Source organism: Acinonyx jubatus, chromosome B3, assembly GCF_027475565.1.
Source record: "Acinonyx jubatus isolate Ajub_Pintada_27869175 chromosome B3, VMU_Ajub_asm_v1.0, whole genome shotgun sequence".
Classification (NCBI taxonomy): Eukaryota; Metazoa; Chordata; class Mammalia; order Carnivora; family Felidae; genus Acinonyx; species Acinonyx jubatus.
The window spans coordinates 112,236,498-112,244,112 of NC_069386.1; the positions used below are offsets into that span (position 1 = coordinate 112,236,498).

The 7,615-nt window shown below is 48.5% G+C and overlaps 1 long non-coding RNA gene across 1 annotated transcript; it reads right to left on the reverse strand.

Annotated features, from left to right (window-relative positions):
- Positions 1-4,205: 4,205 nt before the first annotated feature.
- LOC113601566 (uncharacterized) lies at positions 4,206-7,335 on the reverse strand. The gene is made up of 3 exons (XR_003422857.2): positions 7,003-7,335; positions 5,967-6,178; positions 4,206-5,448 (listed from the first exon to the last, which is right to left on the reverse strand). It is a non-coding gene; the product is annotated as an uncharacterized LOC113601566 (long non-coding RNA).
- Between the last annotated feature and the right edge of the window lie 280 nt (positions 7,336-7,615).

A 7,615-nucleotide genomic window follows, 5' to 3' on the forward strand; every position in this document is an offset into this window, starting at 1 on the left:
GGAAGGGATTCTAGGGCCGTCAAAAAAAAAGAAAAAAAAAGAGTGAACCCACTTCACACTGACATTGCCCCCAGAGGTGCTTTTCTGTAAATACATAGGTTATGCATATCTAAGCTTTCTCATTTGCTATTTTAGCTGTTGGGCATTCGTCCACTCTTTTCTGGTACCCGTGCTCCATTTTCTTCCTGGCGAATCCAACGCTGTCTTCCGTCCTCCCTCCATGAGATTCTAGCACAGCCAATACCACCGCTAACTCAGGGTGAAGCACACGGCCCAGGTCTGAGCCAATCAGTGCAGCCCATCCTCCTGGGCACAGTGATTGGTGTATGAAGAGGCATCTGCTCAGTCAGAGCCAATGAAATACCTGGAGGTTTTCCCTAGAACTTTGGGGAAAAAGACTCTTTTCCCTTGAACCTCAAATTTGAGAGGGACAGGGCCTAGATCTGCTATTGTTCTCTGGTCATATGAAAGCTGAATCTTAAGCCAACATAGCAGACAGCCAAGCTTAGAGATTAAAAGTCATCAAGTCCTGATAACACACTATTTTAGCCCTGAATCCAGTTGTGTCTGATGCTGACCCTGATTCTGGATCTTGCAGTTACACGGACCATTAGATTTTTCTGTTGCCGAAGCACATTGAGACAGATTTCCTGTGTCTGGCAACCAAAGAGCCCTAGTTGACGGTTGCTGTTTCAAGGTACAAACATAATTGAAATGGAATGAAAAGAAAGCAGGCGGGGCCAGCCATAGGAGTGTAGTTTGCAAGCACAGGCTGTGGCTCAGGTGCACCGACAGAGGCTTTTCACACTCTAATGTGAGACAGCGGCATGAGGAGGTACCCAGACAGGAAGAGGAGAGCCCCACACAGGAAGCTCCCCCAGCAAACACCACCTCTTTAGAATTGAAATTGCGTAATCAAACCATTTCCATCAAGTTTAGTCTTTGTTATGTTTAATGAAATAGTAAATATTACTGCTATAGTGAAACCTCTTATTGAAATGACTTGTAATTTAACCTGCTTTCCCCATAGCTGTGCAGAGTTAGAGTTCTCCAGAAAAGCAGAATCAATAGGAGATATATATATATATATACACACATATATCTGAGAGATTGAGAGAGAGTTAAAGTAATTGGCTCATGGGAGGCAAGGCAGCAGGCAGGCTGGATTTGGATCAGAGTTGACGTTTCTGTCTTGAGTCCAAAGACTGGAGGCTCAGGCAGATTGTCTATGCTGCAGTCTGGAGGCAGAATCCTCAGCCTTTGCTCTTAAGTCCTTCAACTGATTGAATGAGGCCCACCGACATTATGGAAGGTCATTTCCTTTACTTAAAATCAAGTAATCGTGACTACTAATCACATCTAAAAAATACCTTCAGAGGCGCCTGGGTGGCTCAGTCAGTTGAGCGTCCGACTTCGGCTCAGGTCATGATCTCACAGCTGGTGAGTTCGAGCCCCGCATCGGGCTCTGTGCTGACAGCTCGGAGCCTGGAGCCTGCTTCGGATTCTGTGTCTCCCTCTCTCTCTGCCCCTAACCCACTCGCATTCTGTCTCTGTCTCTCTCAAAGATAAATAAACATGTAAAAAAATTTTTAAAAAAGTATTCTTTTAAAAAAAATAAAAATAAAAAAATAAAAAATAATAAAAAATACCTTCACAGAAACTAGTGTTTGACCAGATAACCAGCACCATAGCCTAGCCAAGTTGACACATAAAATTAACCATTACACCCAGTTTGAACCAATATTCCCACCTGCTCATCCTCATATTAGTGAGGGTTCAGTTTTAGAATCTCAAGCCAATGAATGCCAAGATGAGCACTACAAAGGACATCCCCTTGACAAAACTCTATCAGTCCCCAGCATAGAAGAAAATCCATGATAATCATTTAGTTCAGTCTGGATGAAATGCTTTATTAATTTTGTTGATGTTAAAATATGTGAATCAACTCTTATTTATTAAATCTCCCTTTGCTGACTGTTCACTATTTGCAGAATTCCCCTCCCAGCACCATCCCAGAAAAAGCACTTGAGCCCTGTCCCATGGGCCCCCGGCGGCTGAGGACGTAGCCCCCGTGTCCTCACTGAAGGCAGACCAGCCACGTGAGTCAGGCACCTGCAGCAGGAGGGAGCATTCACCCTGTGAGTGCTGCCTGTGGGAGGCCCTCATCGTAAGCAAGCATGAAGGCCTCTCACCTGGTCCGTCTTCCAGTAAACCTGTGGCCCCAAGAAGGACAAGTTTTTACAAATCCCTATGCTGTCAACCAGCCTTCTGATGGTCTGGAAGACATCTACTTACACTAATAATGCAGATACTTAATTTTATTCACTCCAGTTACCTACTATAGGCTTCATCTCGGCATCCAGCCTGGGGCTGGGCTCCAGGATGCCTCCCCAAGGCAGCCACATTCCTGTGGGCATCTATGCCAAGAGGAAGTGGATGGGCAGTCGGCAGGCCCTATCAGTCCACAGGACAGCTCTGCCGGCAGCCTCGTGAGAGGTTTCTCAGAGGGTGTTCGTTAGGCTTCCTTATGGCTGATGATGCTGGGTCAAAGCCTCTGATGACGCCTGCTCACCCCAAATCCTCCATTTCCCAGCCTCCCTTGCATGTGACGGGATTCTGGCCAAAGGGATGTAGACAAAAGCGATGTCAGGCATTAACAGGGCTGGACCTTACAAGTGTCTCAGGAACCATCCAGTCCTGTCTCCCCCGACTACAGCGATCTTGACGTCACAGTCTCAGATGGCATGACCACTGAGATGTGGGGTTCTGTGCCATGGCAGCTCAGCTTTTCCCTTCTGACACACGTAGGGCACAAAAGGAAGCGTTCTTCTGACTCACGGCCCTCCTCAGCCCAAAGAGCCAGCTCCCAGAGCAGATCGGGGCTGCTCCTCCTCAGGCTTGCTGAGGATCAATGACACCACTCCCCACCTCCATGAAACAACCTGTTTGTTGTGCTGATGGTGACCGTCAGGAGTGGGATCCTCATACCTTAAGCTGCCCAGGATCCACTCTGTGCCCACATTCCCAAGGAAGGGCCAAAACTCGTTAAATAATTGAACCAAGGTGGGTTTTCCTGAAAAGGCGTCCGTAGCTTTGAGCTCGTTTAGAAGGAACGAGAGGATTTCAGGCCCTAAACAGTGTGGAATACCTTCCATTGTAGTTGAAAACATCCTTGCTGGGGTCCAAAAACAGAATCTTATCTGTTGAGAATGCAAGCAACTTAAGGCTCCTTCATTACAGAAAGCCTACCAGGCCTTGCCACGCGGCGTGACCCATGAATGTGGGTGGGACCGTTTGGTATTTTCATGCTGTTGGAAACAGTGGCCTTGTTGATCTCAGAGAGTCCCAGATTAAGCTGATTTCGCTATTTTTAATCTCTCCGGAAATAAGCAAAGAAGAGAGGCCTAATTGCAAACAGACTGAACTTTACATAGGAAATATGTAGGTCCCCTGAGGCACCTAGAAAGTGTCTGAAACCCTAACAGCCTGCCCACCTCCCCCACCCCCCACTCCCCTCTCTAGAGCACGTAAGCCTGCACCCAGGGAGGCCTGGGGCAGAGGGAGGGATTGGAGTCAGGAGTTCAGCCTTGGCTTTGGACTGGCCAAACCAGCCCATCCAGCCCCTTGGGCCCAGCGGCAGGGGCTTTGCATGAGAAACAGGAAGACTATTTGTCCACAGCTTGAACCGTGGCTTTGGGAAGGTTCTTTGTTCTCTCACCCCACTATTTTGGGTTTTCTGGTCCTTCTGTATTCTGTGTTTGGAATGGGGAAGGTTTCGAACACTACCATCAAGCCTGCAGGACACACACACACACACACACAAACCACCCCCACTGCAATCCCATTTGCCACTCAGCCCTGGGATTTGTACCAAGTGTGGCCCAGTAAGAGCTTTACAGCGGTTCACATAGCCCCCAGCCTTGCCTACAAGCTCCAGTGTTAAAGTCCCAGCCAGAACCCTGGGCCTTGCTGGCAGCTGCACTGCTGGGTCGCTGTGGGAGAGAAGACAAGGCCCTGTAGCCTGCTGTGCCTCAGTTTCCCTGCCTGTCAGTTTGGACAACCATGACCGCCGCTAATTCTGAATTGTCTGCCTGCTGGTGGGACCAGGCACTGGAGGGGGCTCAGATTTATGGCACAGAAGCCCCAGAATGAGTCAAAGAAGAGAAAGACCAAAATAGATCAGGAGCCAGGGGCCCAGAAAGGCAGCCAGAGAAGATTAGACACGCTGCCTAGAGAACCAACCTATGACTTTATTGAGGGCTCTTGCTCATAAACAGCCAGTGTGTTATTTTAACTTCCACGGACCAGGCCAACCCTTGCCTGTGATGGGAAGCTTGGGCTTGGAGCCGTCTGTGGGCCCTGCTGTTGCCGAGGCCACTCCGGGAGCTGGGGCTCTTCCAAAGGAAATCAGCATGGGGCTCTGGGCCTTGGCGGAATGGATGGACAGATGGACAGTCTTTGAGTGAGAAAGTCGTGATTATGAGGCAGGGAGGAGTGGCAAGTGTCCCCCAGCCCCAGCTGCAGCTCTGCTGGTGGCAGAAAGTCTTTGTTTTGGGGGCATTTCTGCTGAGAAGCCCTTCTTCCTTCCTTTTGCTTCTTGGTCTCACGAATCCATATAGAAGGCAGTAGGCCAAGAGCACAGACATGGAAAGGGTCCAAGAACCGCTACCATAGCTCTCATCCCCGGGAGTGCCCCGTCCTCAGCAATCCCCATCAATGGCTTTCCCTCTCACATCCTGACCCCTCACATCTTCTGCCTCATTACACGGTCCACTTTGCCTTCCTGGCCATTTGCTCCTTTTAATCTTCCCTTTTACGTGCAGAGCAGCACTGGCAGGCCCATTCCACCGTCATCTCCCACTGGAATGCTTCAGGCAACAGTGACACTTGAGTCGTGTTCTCCAGCAATGTTGTTCACAAGGCCAGCATTTGTCTGTTTGTACACAGGGGCTCACAAATATCTCATTCCAGCACCAAAGACCCTTTCCTCCCTCTATCAGCTCTCAACCACCGGTCCGTTTCCCACTCTTCTCTGCCGGAAATGCACCCAGCCAAGGCGAGCCAAAGGAAGCAGGTGTCTGTGGGCTCACAGACCCTCCGAGGATGAGGGTCTTTTCGGTGGCTACCAGATTGCACCCTGATGCCGGCCAGCTCCTGGCGTCTGCCACCGGCCCTCCCAAGATGGTAGCCGGTGGACACACAGCCCAAACCCATGATCCAGGCTCTTCCCAGTCCAGCTCTGTTGACAAAATGAAGCTCCCTGCTGAGGGAAAGCTGGCTGGACTGTCCATGAGGCACCCATGATAACTGGGCAAACCACCTGTCCTGGGTTGGTCAGTGCTTTGGGGGGCGTTACTAATGGGTCAGTATGAAGGACGAGGCAGGAAGAAGAGGTCTGGGGCAAATGTCAGATTTTGGGACAAGTCCTTGCTGGTAACATGTCTTTATCTGGAAAAGAGCACACGGGAACTTATAGTGAAAAGGAAGCTTTGAAAGCCTTCCGTGATGTGGCCCTACGCTACTGCTGTTCCAGTCTGCTCTGCCATGCCTTCCCCCATGAACTCCACCTTGGCCAAACCTACAAACTCGCCCTGTATCCTGCTCCATCTCTGCTCTTTGTCCTTGCTCCTTCCATTCCCTCTGCTTACAGTATCTATCTAGATGCTACCCATCGGCTGAGATCCAGCTCCAGTCCTACCCTCTCCCCTTCCCCCACTCTTGACCAAACCTCTGGGAAACCTAGAGTCTCCATGCCCTCTCCTTCTCCACTCATGGCTCTTTTTGTCTACTCCACACACAAATAGAACTTACCTTCTTATTGAAAACTATCACACACGTTCTCTGTTTCAGATGTATTGGCCTTTGTCTCCCCGAGCCTGAGTGTCCCCCAACCTTATCTCAGAATGTGTGCTCCAAGGATGCCTCCCCAGCACTCTGAACACTGTAGACCCTAAGGCAATACTTACGGATTTGATTGGTTATCCGAAAAGATAGTTAAGTGATCACAAAAATGCATAACCTGGAAGAACTATAGGAATGTTCGGTGAGCGGTGACTGTGAGCCCAGGTGGTCCCTTCTTGGGGGCAGTGGCGGAACGAGTTTTCCTTCCCAGACAGTCCCTGATAGTCCTAGAATCCCACAAAGGCCCATGGAAGGTGGCGGGTGGGTGAACAGTGTCCTGCAATCGAACAAAACCATAAATGCAAAGCCAGAAAGCTAAACAATGTTAGCTTTACAACCCCAGGTGATGAGAATGGTATTTACAGACTCAGTGACATGTTTGAAGCAGTGAGTTTCAGAGGCTAATATTTTAAGCTGGACATCCTGAGACCGTGATGTTCTGTTTTTATTCTCCTCCCCATCCTTCCCTCCTGGAGCCCCTGGAACTTTCCATGCAATTTGGACAAGAGCATGAAACCTCTATTGTTTCTCAATCCTTATTAGTGCTAGGGAAGGATTTAAAAACTGCTTTGTGGAAGGTTGATTGGTGAAGAGTGGAAAACATTCTGAGGCCTCAAAAGTACATTTGCCATTACATCAAACTTCCATCGGAGAATTTCAAAATTCTAGGCAGAGAGGAAGTTCCCTCAGAGAATTCCAAGGGCAACGGGACTAGGAGGAGATACAGTAAGTCCTTGTTGGTGAATGGACCCATCTGGGCCCAGAGGTTCCAGACAGTCTAGATCTGCCTCTTTAAGACCTTTCTTTCACTGGAGCCCATTTATATACTGAGTAAAAGTTCCTGGGGCACATCCATAAACAGAGGGTGGGAACCTGAAACTTTGCTATTTATACACTCCAGAATGCAACTGGAGAAATCAGTGTTTTCTCTCAGAACAATCTAGAAAGCAAAAGACAAATTGCAAACAGCGACGCAAGCATCAGGAAAGTCTGGGAGATCAGAAGGGATAGAAAACCACCAAGAGACCATCATGTTGATCTCCCCAGGGGCCTGGACAGTTGGGATGCAGCTTCAACAACCCCCTTCAGACCGTCTTTCACCTTTCTCTCGCTTTGGCCTATGAACAGTGTTTCTGATCAATCCTCTGTACATCCCCTCCAGACAGGCAACACGGACAAGACAGAGTTCCTCGTGCATGGAAACGAAGCCCAGAACGTGCTCTACCATGTGGGTTTTTTGCCGTTTGTAAACAAACCTAGATGCTAGTCTGCAGGCCACCAGACCATGCTGACCGGTTCTCTGAACAAGCCCGATCTGGCCAGACTGAAACATCAAATCCTGTAGTGACTTCAGGGTCTGAGTCCATCTTATAGAAGCTGTTGAACAGGAAAGAAGTGGTGCCTGTTTTCATGCTAAGAAAAGCAGATAACCTTACCAGGAGAACAAGCATAAATGATGATCTGAAAATAGCTTGACAAGTTTTGTTGTCACCAAAGTGAACCGCCTACACACGCAGCTTTTTTTTTTTTCTTCAAATTACAAAAGTAATAAATGCTCAGTGCAAAAAAACGTGGGAAATACAGAAAAACACAACTGGGAAGCGGTTGATAGTTTTTGTTGTAATCCCTTCCAGTATTTCTCTATCAATAGTCACCTATATACCAATGCATAGTATATATTATATTGTATATTATATGTATTATGTTATCTATT